Source organism: Hirundo rustica, chromosome 28, assembly GCF_015227805.2.
Source record: "Hirundo rustica isolate bHirRus1 chromosome 28, bHirRus1.pri.v3, whole genome shotgun sequence".
Lineage (NCBI taxonomy): Eukaryota > Metazoa > Chordata > Aves > Passeriformes > Hirundinidae > Hirundo > Hirundo rustica.
Genome location: NC_053477.1, coordinates 1,654,668 through 1,672,917, shown reverse-complemented (window position 1 = coordinate 1,672,917; position 18,250 = coordinate 1,654,668). Strand labels below are relative to the sequence as shown.

The 18,250-nt window shown below is 43.9% G+C and overlaps 1 pseudogene; it reads left to right on the top strand.

Annotated features, from left to right (window-relative positions):
• LOC120763966 (zinc finger protein 271-like) overlaps window positions 1-18,250 on the top strand; it is a 100,546-nt pseudogene that overhangs the window by 38,615 nt on the left and 43,681 nt on the right.

Sequence of the window (18,250 nt, the reverse complement as noted above, 5' to 3'; positions counted from 1 at the left end):
TATGAAGTAGGAAAAACACCCTGTAAAAGATATAAGGTTAGTAATGGAACTTCTGTATGGTGGGTCCCAGAAGCACCAACCGTGTATTGGACCCAAGAAAAAGCAAAGAAAGTGAATTGTAAGTATGACAACAAAACAAACCTTTTTCAATGTAATGATACAAGTAAAAATCCTTACTATGGCATCCCAGAAGTTTCCAAATTTTGGGAGAATATAGATCAACAAAAATTTAACTATTGGACAGCTCCAGACGGCTTATTTTGGATATGTGGAAAAAGAGCATACCCAAAACTCCCCTCCCAGTGGAAAGGGAGCTGTACTCTAGGAATTATACAGCCAGGATTTTTTCTTTTACCAGGACCTGATGGGGATCAATTAGGGATACCAGTTTATGAGGATCTAAAGAGAAACAAAAGAGAATTGATTGGAGGATTCCAAAAATGGGGAGATGAAGAATGGCCCCCTGAACGCATACTAGAAACATATGGGCCAGCCACCTGGGCACAAGATGGGAGTTGGGGATATCGAACCCCAATTTATATGCTAAATCGTATTATAAGACTTCAGGCCGCTGTAGAGATAATAACGAACAAAACTGGTCAGGCAATGGAATTAATATCAAGGCAACAAACCCAAACAAGAGCGGCTGTGTATCAGAATAGGTTAGCTTTAGACTATTTGTTAGCTGAAGAAGGGGGTGTTTGTGGAAAATTCAATACATCAGATTGTTGTTTAAAAATAGATGACAATGGAGATGCCGTCCTGGACATAGTCAATGATATCAGAAAAATTGCCCACGTACCAGTTCAAAAGTGGGAATCAATGCTAAATACTAGCTGGTGGGATAATGTGTTAGGAGCAGAATGGTGGAAAAAGTTAGGCTTCTTCCTTTTATGCGCTACAGCTGGTTTAATATTTCTTCCTTGTTTGATTCCCTGTTTCATTCGGCTCATCACCAGTGTAGTACAAGGCATGCAATTAGTGAACATTGACCAAAAGTTGCCTACAACAACACCACCACAAAGGATTATGGTGTTAAAGAAACAAAATAATATAGAAGACCCCTTCAAAGAAGCGAGATTGATTTGTGAAAAAAATGAGCGAATAATGAAAGCTAGAAAACAATGAATATTGCTCGAGCCAAATTAATTATAAAAAGAAAGAGGGAGGATTGTGAAAAGTGCATATTATATGGCTCTACGCAAGATATTTACTATATGTGTTATGTTGTACTAATTGTTAATGTGGTATTAATATTTTGATAGTATGGTAAATGTAGTTTTGTAGTTAAAATGTAGTTTTTATGTACCAACCACAGGAAAATATAAATCTTTCAAAGAAGAAAGAATTTATTACTTTCTTATCAGAAGAAGACCAGCTCCTCCTGCTTTTCTCAGCCAAGTGGACGCCACAGAGATTAAAGGAAAAAAGTGATACTAACCAGAGACAATTCTTAGTTAGAATGGAATTTATGCATTATGTATAAATTGTATGAATATTCAACAGGCTATTGCTTTTAAGAGATAATTTTTTGTTAACAGGGGTCCTTCTTCAGAGCTTGTAGCTCGGGAGAGGCACCCAGACGTCTGTAACTTTGTTTTTATTGTCTTGTATTGTCCTAACTCTAAAACTGTTAAATTTTTTTTACTCTAATTCTATTTTTATAACCATCTTATTTACTATTAAACTTTTAAAATTTTAAAACAAGTGATCGGCGTTTATCACACACGCAGACAAGAGATTTTCGCAGAGGTCCTTCCGATCCCAGCTCCCAGCTGAGAGAGCAGAGAGAAGAAGAGCCCCTTTGTTTATTTTTTTACTTTTTATACATTTTTGGGTCTAGCAGAAGATTGGCTTTTTGGGGTTCCCACCCCTCAGCCTCAGTGGCCAGACCAATTGTCAGTTACAATTGTTTTCAGGTTAGAAATATGCAAACAAAGGACAGAGAATGAAAAACAAAGGATTTGTTTATGTTACATCTGTGAGAAAGGTAGAAAACTGCTCTTAATATTGTACAATAACTAAAAAGATCTGACTCCATTTAAGAAAATCAAAAGGCTCAGAAAAACCAGGGTAACAACCGGACCCCTCTGTTAACAGTGGACACCTCACGCAGCCAGCAGTCACCTAACTGTCCTCCCTGGAAAACTGAGAGCAGAAAGACCACCACCCTCAGCTACCGGGAGACTTTTCCTCCCCTCTAAGCTAAGTGATCTTTTATACAGGTCAAGCACCTTTTAAGCATCAGTATTTAGTCTCCTAGCAACTTATGGGGGGAAAAATTCCACAGGAAAACTAAACCCCCAACACTGGCCAAGCTTCCATCCCTTTCCCTTCAATTCTTCTCGTCCCGTTCTCTCTTTCCTTTTGAAGTGCTTTGAAGATTTCCCTTTTTTCATTTTAAACTTATGTTTTTTCAATTTGTTTTCCCTCCTTTTATTTACATTTCTTGCCTGATTTCAGCATTTGAATTGGAGTACTTTGGCAAGTGTGGTTCCTTTCCAGTGCCCCTCATTTCATCTCAGATCACTTGGTCTCAATCCTTCCTGTTCCGAATTTTCTTGGTTGTTTTCATTCGCACTGTTTTTCATCATATCTCCTTTCCTGAGTGTTCGACTTTGTTCTGTTTTCAAGATTTCATTCACTTTCCCGAAAAGAGACTTTCCTTAAGGAAGACAGAATTAAATCTTGCAATTTCAATGAAGATTAATTGGGCAGATTTCCGTTCCTTTCCCTGCACTTCTTGTCATCCCATTCAATCTTTGCTTTTCACATGCTTTCAAAATTTTCCCTTTTTCATTTTAATCTTGCATGTCTTCAATCTCTTTTCCACTCCTTCTTTTATTTACATTACTTGCCTAATTGCAGCATTTGAATTGGCATACTTTTGGCAAGTGTTGGTCCTTTTCACTGACCTCATTTCATTCCAGTCTATTTGGTCTCAATCCCTCCAGTTCTGAATTTTCTCGGTTGTTTTCATTCACACTGTTTCTCATCACTTCTCCTTTCCCGAGTGTTTTTTCGACTTTGTTCTCTGTTTTCAAGATTTCATTTCCTTTCCCGAAAGGAAGACTTTCCTTTTGGGAGAGGGAATGAAATATTGCCATTTCAATGAAGATTAATTGGGCAGATTTCCGTCCCTTTCCCTGCACTTCTTGTCATCCCATTCACTCTTTGCTTGTCATGAGCTTTCAAAATTTTCCCTTTTTCATTTTAAGCTTGCATGTCTTCAATTCCTTTTCCTCTCCTTTTATTTCCCTTTCTTGCCTGATTGCAGTATTTGAATTGGCGTACTTTTGGCAAGTGTTGGTAGTTTTCACTACCCCAATTTCATCCCAGTCTATTTGGTCTCAATCCCTCCAGTTCTGAATTTTCTCAGTTGTTTTCATTTGCACTCTTTCTCATCACTTCTCCTTTCCTGAGTGTTTGTTCAACTTTGTTCTCTGTTTTCAAGATTTCATTTCCTTTTCCAAAAGGAAGACTTTCTTTTCGGGAAAGGGAATGAAATTTTGCGTTTTCAATGATGATTAATTGGCCAAGCTTCCCTCCCTTTCCCTGCACTTCTTCATGTCCCATTCTCTCTTTGCTTTTGAAGTGCTTTCAAAATTTCCCTACTTTCATCTTAAACTTGAGTTCTTCAATTCATTTTCCTCTCCTTCTTTTATTTACCTTTCTTGCCTGATTGCAGAATTTGAATTTGGCAAATGTTGGTCAGTTTCATTGCCCCTCATTTCATCCCAGTCCATTTGGTCTCAATCCTTCCTGTTCCAAATTTTCTTGGTTGTTTTCATTCGCACTGTTTTTCATCGTATCTCCTTTCCTGAGTGTTCGACTTTGTTCTCTGTTTTCAAGATTTCATTCCCTTTCCCAAAAAGAAGACTTTCCATAAAGAAGTGGGAAGGACGTCTTGCAATTCCAATGACGAATAATTGGGCAGATTTCCGTTCCTTTCCCTGCACTTCTTGTTGTTCCATTCACTCTTTGCTTTTGAAGTGCTTTCAAGATTTTCCCTTTCTCATTTTAAGCTTCCATGTCTTCAATTCCTTTTACTCCCCTTTTTCATTTACCTTTCTTGCCTGATTGCAGCATTTGAATTGGCGTACTTTTGGCAAGTATTTGTCCTTTTGTATTTGGCCGAGGGTTGGGGCGCCACCTGCGGATTAGGGTTGAGGCGGATGGCTGCACAGCCTCGTTTGGGTTAGGCACGGGGGCTGGCACTTGACTGGACACTTAGAGCCTGGGGGCCGAGGGTTGGAGCACTCCCTGCGGGTTAGGATTGGGGTGGGTGTCTGCGCCGCCTCGTTAATGTTAGGCAGGGGGGCTGGCACAGGACTAGACACTTAGCGGCGAGGGGCCGAGGGTTGGGGTGGGTGTGGGTGGCTGCACAGCCTCGTTAGGGCTAGAGGGGGGACTGGCACCGGACAGGACACTTAGCGGCCAAGAGCCGAGTGTTGGGGCGCCCCCTGTTGGTTGGAGTTTGGGTGGGCAGCTGCGCCGCTTGTTAGGGTTAGGCGGGGGGGCTGGCACTGGACAGGACACTTAGTGCCCGGATGCTGAGTGTTGGGGTTGGAAAATGTGCCACCACATTAAGATTAGGTGGGGGGGCTGGCACTGGTCTGGACACTTCGTGCCCGGGGGCCGAGGATTGGGGCGCCCCCTGCGGGTAAGGGTTGGGGTGGAGGGCTGGGCCGCCTCGTTAGGGTTAGGCGGGGGGGGCTGGCACTGTACTGGACACTTAGCACCTGGGGGCCGAGGGTTGGACACCCCCTGCGGGTTAGAGTTGGAAGGCACTGCCTCGTTAGGGTTAGGCAGGGGGGCTGGCACTGGAATGAACACTAAGCGCCTGGGGGCTGAGGGTTGGACGCTCCCTGCGGGTTAGGGCTGTGGTGGGCGACTGCGCCGCCTTGTTAGTGTATGGTGGGGGCCTGGCATTGGACTGGAGACTTAGTGCCCAGGGGCCGAGGTTTAGGGTTGGGGTTGGCAAATGTGCTGCCTCGTTAAGATTAGGCGGGGGGGCCAGCACTGGACTGGACACTTAGCACCCGGGGGCCGAGGGCTGGGGTGCACCCTGTGGGTTAGGGTTGGGGTGGGCAGCTGCACCTCCTCGTTAGGGTTAGGCAAGGTGGGCTGGCACTGGACTGGACACTTAGTCCCCGAATGCCAAGTTTTGCGGTGGGGCGCTGAGCCGCCTCATTAGGGTTAGGTGGGGGTGTTGGCACTGGAAAGGACACTTAGTGCCCGGGGGCTGAGGGTTGGGGGTTGGTAAATACACCGCCTCATTAAGATTAGGCAGGGGGGCTGGCACTGGACTGGACACTTAGCGCCTGGGGGCTGAGGGTTGGGGTGGGCCCCTGCGTGATAGGGTTGGGTGGGCAGCTGCGCCGCATCGTTATGGTTAGGTGAGGAGTTGCAGGCGATCCGCCATGTAATTTCCATGTCTGCAGCAGCAAGAGCACAGGCACAGATACAGCTACTTGCTCTGTTTCACGGCAGAGCTGGAGACAGCGAGAAGGTTACTCTCTCGCAGGGATCAGTGCACTACCCGCTCCCTCCCATGTGCTCTTCTTGCCGCCTGGCTTCCCTGACAAGCCCTGTTCGGTTTCACTTAGCCCAGCAAGCAAAAAGGCTATTGCAGCCACTTTCCTGCTACTTCCACTGCTGGAGGAGCTGCAGGCAATCAGCTGTGTGATTTCCATGTCTGCAGCAGCAACAGCCCAGGCGCAGATAGCCACTTGTTCTGTGTCCATGGCAGAGCTAGAAACGGCCCCAAGCTTGCTATTGAAGAGAGAGCAGTTCACTCACCGCTCGCTCTGTTGTGCTGTGCTTGCCGCCGAGCTTGCTTCACAAGCCCTGTTAGGTTTCACTTGTTCCAGCAAGCAAACAGGCTACTGCAGCAATTTTCCTGCTACTTCTAGTGCTTGAGGAGCTGCAAGTGATCCAGTGTGTGATTTCCATGTCTGCAGCAGCAAGAGCAAAGGCTGGAAAGAGGGAAAACAATTTTGTAGCAAACAAAGCTTCCCAGAAAACAAGCTCGCTCAAAGACCATGCTCCGAAGGGAATGGTCACAGCCCCGAGACTGCCACAGCTCCAGGAGCCTTTGGACACTGCTCCCGGGGATGCTCAGGCAACCATTGCTTGCACCGCAGGATGCCGCTGGCTCCCTCTCAGCTCAGCCCTTTCTGCAATACTCACATTTGGCTCAACCATTGTGTCCACTCCAGGTGCTGACAGAGCTGTTGGGGGCAAGACAGTTGTGGGGCAGCCCCAGATTTCCCCTGTCTGCAACACCACAGCGCTTGACAGCCCCAGCTTTCCCCTCTCATTTAACCCGCAGTGGTGGCAGCCCCTGTGTTCCCCTCCATGACACCACCAGTGCTCCCTCTCTATGACACCACAGTGGTGGCAGCCCACGTGTTACTATCTCTGTGACACCACAGTGGTGGCAGCACCAGTCTTCGCATCTTTGTGACTTCACAGTGGATGGAGCCCCAACGTTCCCTGCCTGGAGATGCTGCATGGCAAATGTCCAGAGCTGCATCCAGTCAACACCACTGAGCCCCCGCCGGCCTGGCCTGAGCTTTACTCCTCTGCACACAGCTCAGGGAAGGTCCCCTTTGCCTCCCTCACAGTGCCACAGACAAGGCTCAGATACAGTCACAAGAGCTCTGCCCAGAGCTGGCAGGCATTTCATTAAAAAGCACAAAAACACTCTGCCCCCAGCAGAGCCGCTCCCTGCCTCAGTAGGTTCACCTGCACACACACAGCACCTGAGACTGCAAGCAATGACCATTCCTCAGGCACATCTGCAGCAAAAACAGCTTGAGGAGTGCCTTGCAGCAGCACTTTGCTCATCCCAGTGGAAAAGGCCCCCTGGCAGGCAGCTGTAAGGCCCTTGGAAAGGGCAAGGGCCAAGCCCTCAGGCCATAGGGCAGAAACGGGCTCTAAATTGCCCGGCCTTGGCCCATCAAGCCTGCTCCTAGGCTGCTTTCCACACGGGATTCCTCTGGAGGACTGCAAAAAGCTGAGAGTCAGCTCTGCCTTCTCCATCTTCTGTGCCCTAAAGCAGCCTGGGAGGAGAATCTTTGGCTCAGCTCCTGTGGCACAACTCCTCCCGGCCCAGGGCATGGCGCCAGGAAGGTCTTGGCGCACCATGCTTTTGCCACAGCCTAGGAAAGCTCCTGGCTCAGGCTCAGCTTTCCTGCTCAGCCAGAACCCCCGTGTGCCCCACCAGAAGGGAATTGCTGCATCTGGCTGCTACTGCACAGGGCAAACTGCTGCATCTGGAGTTCTGGCGCTGGCAATGCACCAGATCTGGGCAGTGCCGGCACCAGCTAATTGCTGGAATTTTGCTTTCTGTGCCACCAAATTGCTGAACTTGGGCTGTGTGGGCACTGGGAAAATTCTGGATCTGGGCTCTGGATGAGCCAGGAAACACCACATTTCATGCTTCACATGCTGAGAAAAACCTGGTCAGGATTCTTTCCTTTCCTTTCCATTCCTTTCCTTCCTCCCTTTCCTTGCTTTCTTTCTTGCTTTCTTTCTTGCTTTCTTCCTTGCTTTCCTTCTTGCTTCCTTTTTTTTTCTTTCTTTCTTTCTTGCTCTTTCTTTCTTTCTTTCTTTCTTTTTCTTGCTTTCTTGCTTGCTTGCTTGCTTGCTTGCTTGTGTTCTGGAAAAAAAAAAAGAGAGAGAGAGTCTGAGACTTGCTCTTTTTGTATGTTTTTATTATCAAGCTTGGCCTTGGGGGAGAGCTTGCTTGCTCCCTTGGCAATGAGGAGGAAGAGGTATACACAGCTTCGCTTCACAGCAAAGCTGGGGACTCCCACCCCCCCTCACAGGCTCTTTCTTTGCCGGGGAGTCCATTTCGCGTCGCTGATCAGGGGTCATCCAGCGATGGGGGACTCCTTCTCAGGTCACGGCGACTAAATAAAGCTGCTTCGGCGGACCCCCGTACCTCTTGCACTAGTCTAAAGTGCAACTACCGTCCTGGATTTTACTTTGGTTCCCTGATTTTCAGAGTCTCTTGTTCTTGAGTTGTTCCCAGAATTCCAGTGTTCTTGTTATTTGCATATTCAGACACTATCCGGCAAATGGGAGCAAAGATACAGGTAATAAGGTGAATTCTTAATTAACAAATAAGTAAATAAGGTGATAAATCAATATTAATACAGGAATAAGGCAAATTCTTTAAACAGAACTAGCATTAACAATCTTAATGGAATTACTTAACAATTAAGTAACTAAAACATAGATCATTTGAATAGAACTTATTTATAACAACTCCCCCCTCTATTTCTTTGATCGAGCTTTAGCTCGCATCAATTTGTTACCTCTTCTTCTTGAAAATAAATTTTTCTACATTTTTGGAACTTCTCATATATTTCTTTGGCATTTTCATGTTCAGGTTCTTGACTCTCTATCACCATCATTTTGGTTTGTTTTTGACTGGTTGCTTTAGGGATCTGGATACTGGCTTGGACTGTGGAGGTAATTGTTCGAATTAGATATGGGATTAGACAAGGTAAAAACATTAACCCGGTGATTGAGCAAATTATCATAAACCCAGCTTTCTTCCACCAATCCCCCTTGAATGACCAAAAGCTATTCCACCAGTTGGTGTCCATTAAAGGAGTCCACTCTTGATTTCCCACATAGGCTAGCTTTCTGATTTCTTTTGAGATGTTTTTAATTACTGTGCTTTTATCATCAATTTCTAAACAACATTCAGACGAATTAAATTTACCACAGATTCCTCCTTCATCTGCTAAAAGGTAGTCTACAGCGAGATGTATTTGGTATATTACAAATCTTGTTTGTGTTAGCTGGTCACTGATGTGGTCTAATGCTAGAGCTATTCGGTTAGATACCATTTCTAGGACAGCCTGGAGCCTGATGATTCTAGTTAACATGTAGATTGGAGTGCGATACCCCCAGGACCCATCCTGTGCCCATGTAGCTGGTCCATAGGTTTTTATGATTTCTTCTGGGGTCCATATTTTTCCTTTCCATTTTTGTTCTCCACCAATTTTTAGAGTATCTCTTTTCTTTCATTTGACTTTTCCCAGATTGCATACACTGGGACACCTAGGTGTGCTCCTAATCTCTTGAGTAATAGAAAGAAAGCTGGCTTTATGATCCCTATTGTACAGCTTCCCGACCAATCCCCAGGCAATTTTGTATAAGCAGTATCCCCACAGATCCAGAACAGGTGATTTGGAGCTTCCCAGTAATCTTCCCTAGTTTCAAAAGGCTGTTGCCAAAATTTTATTCCCCAAAAAGGATTTATAGCTTTGTCAATACATTCATATAATTCATACCTCTCATAATAGATACATTTTTCCATGTTCTCAGTTGACCAATACTTGTTAGGCCCTTTGGGAACTCATTTAGCACTTGAGTTTATCACTATTATATACCTTTTACACATTAATTTTCCTACACAGGTTTGATACCTGGTTCCTGTCCTCATGATACATTCTTCCCCAATGATTTTAGATTTGAGATCCCACATCTCTCTTCCTCTTGTTCTTAGATTTTGTGTATTCTGTTCAGTTTGTTTCCATTTTAGAATTTCTAGAGGGCTTAAACTAATTCCTTCCCAAGGCCATATTTTGGACATTTGTGTACCTCCACATATCCAGCACTCGATTAAATTTAATTCTCGACTGATTCTTTCTACTAAGTCAATGAACAGGTTTTTTCCTGATGGGATGTCTGGGCTTTTTTCAAATTTTGTTGTCAACATTTTTTCTTTTATTATATCTCTTAATCCTTTTTGATCTGCTTCAAAGCATGATCAAGTATCTCCTATAGGACATTCCCCAAATAGGCGCTGTGTATAACTAGCTGTGTTTTTTGTAGTCCAATAAACTTTTCCATCCTCTTGGCAATTATTCAACTGGGAGTGGTCAAAGCAGTTTGGGTTCACGTTAGTATGGACCCTGGATAAGGATCTGAGATCCTCTCCATTGTACACTGAATGCTAGCAGTTAGTACAGGCTTTTGTTTCATAGGTGTGCTTTATGAACAGCATCAGTACGATCCCTCCCAAGAGTCCGGTATGGGCCATCCTTCCTGGATCTCTTGCTCCACCCGGCCTTGCCTCTTGGAGTGGAGAGATCTCCTCAAGAATCCACTTACATGCTTCCATTTCCCTTCCCTATTAATTTAGTTGCCTTTAGAGAAAGTTCTGTAGGAGATTCACCTTTGTTTTCTAAAAAAACCTTATACTCTTTTAATTTATCTATTACTTGAACTTGTTCAAACTGTTACTTATAAAACTTAACAACTCTTAAAATTAACATATAAGAAAACTTAAACTTATTTAAAACACTATTTATAAAACTTAAACAATATTTAAAATTAATACAAAAAAAACTTAACTCTTTTTAATATATCTATTACTTAAACTTATTTAAATTGCTACTTAGAAAACTTACAATCTAAAAATTGTCATAAAAAAACCTTAAACTTACTTAAATTTTTACTTATAAAACTTAAACTATATGTAAAATTAATACACAAAAAATTTATACCCTTTCTAATATATCTATTACTTAAACTTATCTAAATTGCTGATTACAAAAACTGACTGAGGTTTACATAAATTAACCCTTATTGTGCCCCTCCCCCCCCCCCTTTTTTTTTTTGAGTCCATTGTTTATGGGAGAGGCAACTGAAAAAGGTTTTCACAGTCTCTGTTATCTCTTATTTCTTTTTAAAAGTTAATTTCAAGTCTTTCGGGTGGGCTGTTACTGTCCACTCGGTTTCATCCGGTGAGGGTGCTGAACTTGGGTTCTCTCCAGGAGGGGGTACTGGCCCTTTAACTCTGGTGATGTGGGTCCATCCTTTTTCTTCAGTGTGCACTGCTGTGTGAGTTGTTAACAGTACTTGGTAGGGACCTTCAAACTTCGGGGTCAACGGGATATTAGTCCACGTTTTGATTAATACCCAATCTCCAGGATTGATATTATGCACGCTTGCATCCAAAGGGGAAGTTTGAGGAAGATAGCCTTTCTTTCTGAGATTTTCTAGGGTTTGTCCAATGGTTTTTAGATATTTTCTAGTGATTTCCTCTCCTTCCAGGTAGTCCTTAGAACTATAAGGAGATAACAAAAAGGGAAGCCCGAATAACATTTCATATGGTGACACTCCTATATCTGCTCATGGCTGTGTTCTGATTCGTAATAATGCTAGGGGTAAGCATTTAAGCCAATTTAGTTGAGTTTCTGCTATTAGTTTAGTCAGTACGTTTTTAATGTTCTTGTTCATCCTTTCTACTCTGCCTGAGCTTTGGGGATGCCATGGGGTATGTAACCTCCATTTTATCCCTAAGGCTTGTGCTACCTGTTGTAGAATTTGTGCTGTGAAATGTGGCCCTCTATCTGAATCAATAGTATTTATCAGCCCATACCGAGGGAGGATATCTTCCAATATTATTTTTGTTACTACTTCTGCTGTTTCCTTTTTTGTAGGGAATGCCTCTACCCAATGGGTAAGGTGATCTATGATCACTAACAAGTGTTTGTAACCTTGAACAGGGGACATCTCAGTAAAATCAATTTGCACGTTCTGGAAGGGCCTTAAGGCTAACTCCCTCCCTCCAGACTCAGTTTTTCTCATAACTTTATGATTTATTTTCTGAGATATTATACATCCTTGAGTAACTGCTTTTGCTAATTCATGTGCTCCAATACATAGGTTTTCCCTGAGGAAATAGTCACATAACCCCTGGGTTCCCCAGTGGGTTAAATTATGTATTTCTGTAAGTATTTTTCGGGCTAGGGCTTTATTTAAGAATTTCCGTCCATCAGCTGTTAACCACACTCCATGCTCCCCCTGGTGTAATCCTAATTCTTTTATTGCTTTCTGCTCTTTTTCACTAAACACCTGCTCTATCCCTTCTTCTTTTCTTGGTATTTTCTCCAATCTGAGGATTTTTACTGGTTCTCCTGGTTCTAAAGCTGCCTCCCTGGCTGTTTTATCAGCTAACTGGTTTCCCCTTATCTCGGGCATATTTCCCTTTTGATGCCCTTTTATGTGGACTACTACAATTTCTACTGGTTTTTGTAAAGATTTAAACACTGACTTTATTAATTCTGTGTGTATTAAGTCTTTCCCTTTCGAATTTAAATATCCCGTCCTTCCCAAATTTTCCGAAATTTGTGCACGATACCAAAGGCATATCTAGAGTCTGTGTAAATGGTCCCTCGGTCATCTTTAAGTAAGTCTAGCCCTCTCTTTAGTGCATATATTTCACAGCACTGTGCTGACCAATTACTTGGTAACTTTCCCTTTTCTAAGACTTCCATTTTCTCTCCCTCAATCACAGAGTATCCGGATGTTCTTTTCCATTCCACCACTCGGGATGACCCATCTGTGAACAACACTCTCCCATATGGAAGGGGTGTGTCTTCTAAATCTTCTCTCACTTTTGTCTGCATATCAATGAGTTCTAGGCAATGGTGTTCTATCTCTTCAGTGGGCTCACCAGAGAGAAACTGGGCTGGATATAAGTTTTTTGATGTTGTTAGTTCTAGGTTATCTGTATTTATCAGTATAATTTCATATTTTAGGATTCTAGAATCTGTGAGCCACTTTTGAGCTCTCTGGCTTAAGATTGTTTTCAAATCATGTGGAGTATGTATTTTTATCTTTCCCTGTAATGTTAACTTTTGAGCTCCTTCTATCAAAATAGGTGCAGCTGCGACTGCTTGGAGGCAAGCTGGCCATCCCCTGGCAACTGGATCTAATAGTTTTGATAAAAATGCTACAGGTTTTCGGTATCCTCCCCATTCTTGGGTTAAAACTCCATATGCTATTCCTTTCTCGGTGTTTACAAACAAATCAAACTCCTTTTTAAGATCTGGTAAGCTTAAAACTGGTGCTGAGGATAATTTCTCTTTTAGATCTTGTAGCTGCTTCTCGTCACTCTCTGTCCAATTCATTGGTTCCTGGTCTATTAATTTATCATAAAGAAATTTGACCCCTTGAGTGTACTTATCTATCCAGTGCTTGAGTACCCGAACAGGCCTAGAAGTTTCCTTATGTCTCTCTTAGTTTTTGGAGGTGATATAGATACTATTCCTGAAATTCTTGCAGGGCTTAACCTTTTACTCCCCTTTCCAATTATGTGTCCTAAGTAAGTGACCTCAGTTTCCAAAAACTGTAGTTTACTTTAAGATACTTTTAACCCCTTTTCTCCAAAAAAGTTTAGAAGTTGTATACTTACATCTTTAACTTCTTTCTCTGTCTCTCCTGATATTAATAAATCACCCACGTATTGCAAAATTTGAACTCCTTCTTTGGGACTAAACTGTTCTAATAATGTCTCTAGGGCCTGTCCGAAGATATATGGCGATTCCGTATATCCCTGCAGTAACCGTGTCCACCTTAGCGGTTGTTTTCTTCCCCTATCTGGATGTTCCCATTCAAAGGCGAACCAATCCCTACACTCTTCTGCTAGGGGACATGCCCAAAAGGCATCCTTTAAGTCTATCACTGTGAACCAGGTATGCTCTCTTGGAATTTAACTCAGCAAGGTATAGGGGTTAGGTACTACTGGGTGTCGAGCAATAGTTCTTTTATTTATTTCTCTCAAATCCTGGACTAATCTAAACTTTCCCTCATTTTTTCTTTATGGCCAATAGAGGGGTGTTATGAGGGGACATACAGGGTTCTAGGATATTTTCTTTTAAAAGATGCTCAATTACTGAAGCTAGCCCTTTCTTTCCTTCTGGTGACATTGGGTATTGCTTGACTCTGATGGCGGGGGTATCTTTTTGCATTTCTATCTTAATGGGAGGGATATCTAAACACCCATATTTTCCCTCTGTAGCCCACACTTCTGGACTTATCTCTTGTATATCCCTTTGGGTCAGTTTCATGTATGCACAACCATTTTTCCATCTTTTGGGATAACTCCTACCCTGAGCTGCACTTGTAAGTCTCTGCCTAGTAAATTGGTTTCTGTATGTGGTAAATAAAGAAAATCAGCTACACAATACTTTGAGTTCCCTTGTATCTCTACTCCTTCAATTATTAATGCTTGAAAGGGCCTCCCTTCAGCCCCTAACACTTCACAAGTTTTTGTCCTGATTGTTACCCCTGTTGGTAATTTCCTTAAGCTCGACCCTGTGTCCACTAAGAATTCATATTCTTCACACAAAAGAATCCCCACACAAAAGGGGATTTGTGTGAATCCTTCACACAAAAGAAGCCCCATATCAAAGTTTACTAGAGGCTCATCTTGTTGTTCCATTGGGTCCCCTATTTTATAGAGCCTCTGACACCCCTAATCCTCCCCTTTCAGCACCCTCTCCAGGGCATCTTGCTCCCTTGCAATAGCTTCATCAAGTGATAATTTCTTACAATCCCTTTTTAAATTCGCTATTTCAGCACAATAATAAGAAGTTCTATTCTCTCCTGGGTTACTTCTTTTCAAATTTACCCATGGTGGTACTAAGGGTGACTTTGGTTCTTTAAATGAGGGTCTTGGTCCTCCCTCACTAGATTTCAAAGAGGAGTTTCTCTGGTTTTCTCCTACTCCAGTACTTTCTCTTGCTACTGCTACCATAATGTGAGCCTTGGCTCTAGCTTTTTCTTCTTCTCTCCTCAAGTAAACTCTTAAGGCTTCTTTTAATAATTCATTAATACTTTTCTCCTGCCAATCTTCAATTTTTTCTAATTTTCTCCGTATATCTGGCCATGACTTTGTTACAAACTGCACTTTTAGAATTACTTGTCCCTCAGGACTATCAGGGTCTATGCTTGAATATAATTGAAAATTTCTTTTTAATCGATTTAGCCAAGTGGCAGGAGTCTCACCTTTCTCTTGGGACCCATCAAAAGCTAATTTAGTATTATTCCCTCTGGGGACAGACTCTCTTATGCCTCTTACTATCAAGGACCTATAATCTCTCATATTTTGTCTTTCTTCTTCTCGATTTGGGTCCCACCCCGGGTCAGCTATCGGTAATTTATGATCTCCAGGTGGCCTCAAACTATTTTCCCTTTCCCAGATCCTGATACTTGCTGTTCTGATCATTCGTATTTCCTCAGGGGAGAACAAAATGTTTAATACAGAATTTAACTCTCCCCATGTATAAACATTGGGTCCAAGGAATTGGTCTACCTGTGTGGCAATACCTATGGGATCTTCAACTAAATTTCCTAGCTCTTTCTTAAATCCTCTTACCTCAGAGACTGTTAATGGGGCATTTACAAATCCTACCCCTCCAATCACTCCTCCCATAGGCACTTCCCTGAGGGGAAAAAGTCTTTCTGGCTTTAAGGCTTTTGACCTGGTGTTACAATAGGGTCCTTCACTTACATTATCAACTGATAACACTGTCTGGGTTAGGAATGCCTGGGGATTTCCAGGAGAATGGGATGACTCATGAGAGTCTGTAGGGGTTTTGGTTAACTCCCAATTAGGGGGTGGCAGGGGAATTACTGTAGGTGATGGGGAAGTAGTAAAATCTGTAGGAGGAGAAGCAGAGGATGGTACTGTGGGAGGAAGGGGGGCTAGGGAAGAGGTTGTGTTATGGGAAACTGAAGGGGTTATAACTGGGACTAAAGAACTTTGACTATTGGAAGGAGGTGGCAAAGGGGCTGTTGGGAGAGTAGGGGGAGAAGGTACTAAGGATTGAGGAGGAGAGGTGTTAAGGAGGGGTGATAATGGAACCACTGGGGGAAGAGGAGGAGAGGGTTCTGAAGGAGTTTGAGTTTGATTCGGGGAAGTTAGTAGGGGAACTGGGAGAGGATTTTGAGGGACTTGGGGCACTTCTGGGTAAATTGGAGGGGGGAAATGGTCTAAAGGGTCCCATCTTTGATTAGTTTCTTTTCTTTCCTCTTTCTCTTCCTTTCTTTCACACTTTTTCTTTTAATTTGCATTCTCTTTACTCGTGGCTCTCTTTTGCCAACAAGCAGCATAGGCTAATTGATTTATGTCTGGATCTTCCTGAGTTCTTAGGTACTGATTTAACTGATAGCACATCCATTCATCATGTGTTCCAAACCATGGCCATTCTCCTGGTAATTTTAATTTTGGCCAGACTTCTGTGCAATTAAACACCATTTTAACCTGATCTAGTCCTTTCATGGCCTCTAAGGAATCCCATTTAGCTAAAAGTTGTTCTAAGGGACTACCAGGTGGAATACTCTTCACTTTGTTATTTTCCTTTTGGGATTTTTTTCTTCTTACTAGTACATTGTCCCATTTTCTTTAAACTGAAAACAATTTCAAAGGTGCCCTCTACTGACAGGCAACACAGGTTTTTTTAAGCAAAAAAAAAATTCTTCAGCTTTTCTCACTCTACTTCAAATCTCCCGACTTAATTCTTGAACACTTCAACATAAAACTTCTAAACTTTATGCTTTTCTACTCTTTCCTACACTTTTGCTTTCATTTAGGAAATAAACTCTCTCTTTCTACTCACTTTCTCCAACCTTCTTCACTTTCTTGGATGCTCACACTTTACTTACACTAGGGGCTCAGACTCTCTTCTGACCCCTTTGAGGTGAGTCCTAATGACCTCACCTCCTATGTACCCCCGCGCCTTGCCTCACCCCTGAGACTCTGGACACGCTTTGCGGCGCACGACAGGGTCCCTAGTACTGGCATCCCCTTCCGGGCCTCAGGGCCTTCCCGCACCTCAGCCCCCGCCGGGCCGGACACCTTCAGTCCGAACCCCGGACTAGACTGCCCTGTCACTAGTACCGTTCCCCTCTTCACTTTTTGAAACGGAGGTAAGAGGTCAAGACTCCGCACGGGTTACCTGGGGGGGTATCCCTTCCTTGTTTTCAAGGATCAACCTGAGCAGGGCCCGACTCCTTTGCCTTCCACCAGGACTGGCTTGACTACTTCTCCCCAGCAAAGCAGCCTCGGCAAGAGGGATGAGTGTGTGTGTGTGCAGGATGCCCACCTTGCCTCCAAGCTGACTCCCCACCCCGGTGTCCTCGGGCTATGGGTTTACGGCCTCCTCCCTGAGACCGCGGCAGCACACTCTCTCTGGTGCATCTGGCTCAGTCCTGGGAAGCAGGGACTCTCATGAGCTCTCGGCACCCGCAGTGTCTGGGGACACCCCGTCAACCCTGGTACGGTTTTCCCCTCCAGGGATTCTAAACTCTCCCAGGCTACTCTAGCCTTTATGGGGGGACCTGCCCCTCATGCATGCCACTCACACTCTGTTTTCCCCTGCACACCCGGGGGGGGTCTTTCTGCCCCTAAGGAGACGCCTCACGCACCAGTTTCTTTCGCTTCCCCCTTTTCCTGGCCGGCCCCCTCGCGGGGGTCCGAAACCGCAGTATCAAGGGGTCCACACTCAGTTCCGGGGGTCCGAGCTGCCGGCCCCCGACTCTCTCACACTCCCACTCGCACGTCTCCTTTACCCACCACTGGAATGCTTGCCCTCCAGCACTCCTCCTCATTGCCGGTCCCAGGCTGCTCCCGCTTGGCCAGCGGTCCTGGAGGTCTGAAGGGCGAGCGGCCGTCCTGTCTTCGGTCCCTCTTCAGGCGTGACCAGATCCCATGGACGATCCCCCAAAAATTGTTCTGGAAAAAAAAGAGAGAGTCAAAGACTTGCTCTTTTGCATGTTTCTTTATTATCAAGCTTGGCCTTGGGGGAGAGCTTGCTTGCTCCCTTGGCAATGCAGAGGAGGAGGTACACAAAGCTTCGCTTCACAGCAAAGCTGGGGACTCCCACCCCCCCTCACAGGCTCTTTCTTTGCTGGGGAGTCCATTTCGCTTTGCTGATCAGGGTCATCCAGCGATGGGGGACTCCTTCTCAGGTCACGGCGACTAAATAAAGCTGCTTCGGCGGACCCCCGTACCTCTTGCACTAGTCTGAAGTGCGACTACAGTCCTGGATTTTACTTTGGTTCCCTGATTTTCAGAGTCTCTTGTTCTTGAGTTGTTCCCAGAATTCCAGTGTTCTTGTTATTTGCATATTCAGGCACTGTCCGGCGAATGGGAGTAGAGATACAGGTAATAAGGTGAATTCTTAATTAACAAACAAGTAAATAAGGTGATAAATCAATATTGAAACAGGAATAAGGCAAATTCTTTATACAGAAATAGCATTAACAATTTTAATGGAATTACTTAACAATTAAGTAACTAAAACATAGATTATTTGAATAGAATTTATTTATAACGGTAGCGACCTTATTCTCCAATACCTGGTCATTTTCCAGAATCTGCATACAAGATCAAGTAAATAAATGCCCCTTCTTTTGCTCTGATGACTCACCT